This window comes from Nanorana parkeri, unplaced genomic scaffold, assembly GCF_000935625.1.
Source record: "Nanorana parkeri isolate BGI_ZX_2015 unplaced genomic scaffold, ASM93562v1 scaffold810, whole genome shotgun sequence".
Taxonomy (NCBI): Eukaryota; Metazoa; Chordata; class Amphibia; order Anura; family Dicroglossidae; genus Nanorana; species Nanorana parkeri.
Genome location: NW_017307078.1, coordinates 29183 through 29438, shown reverse-complemented (window position 1 = coordinate 29438; position 256 = coordinate 29183).

The window sequence follows — 256 nt, the reverse complement described above, 5'->3', positions numbered from 1 at the left end:
GCGCTATTCTATACAGAGCTCACAATTCACACGATTGCACATAATACAAACTGCGATCAGCCGTGGAGTGCATCGCTATTCTTTACAGGGCTCACAATTCAAACAATACACCCTGCGATCAGCCGCGGAGTGCAGCGCTATTCTATACAGAGCTCACAATTCACACGATTGTAAACAATACACCCTGCGATCAGCCGTGGAGTGCAGCGCTATTCTATACAGAGCTCACAATTCACACGATTGTACACAATACACC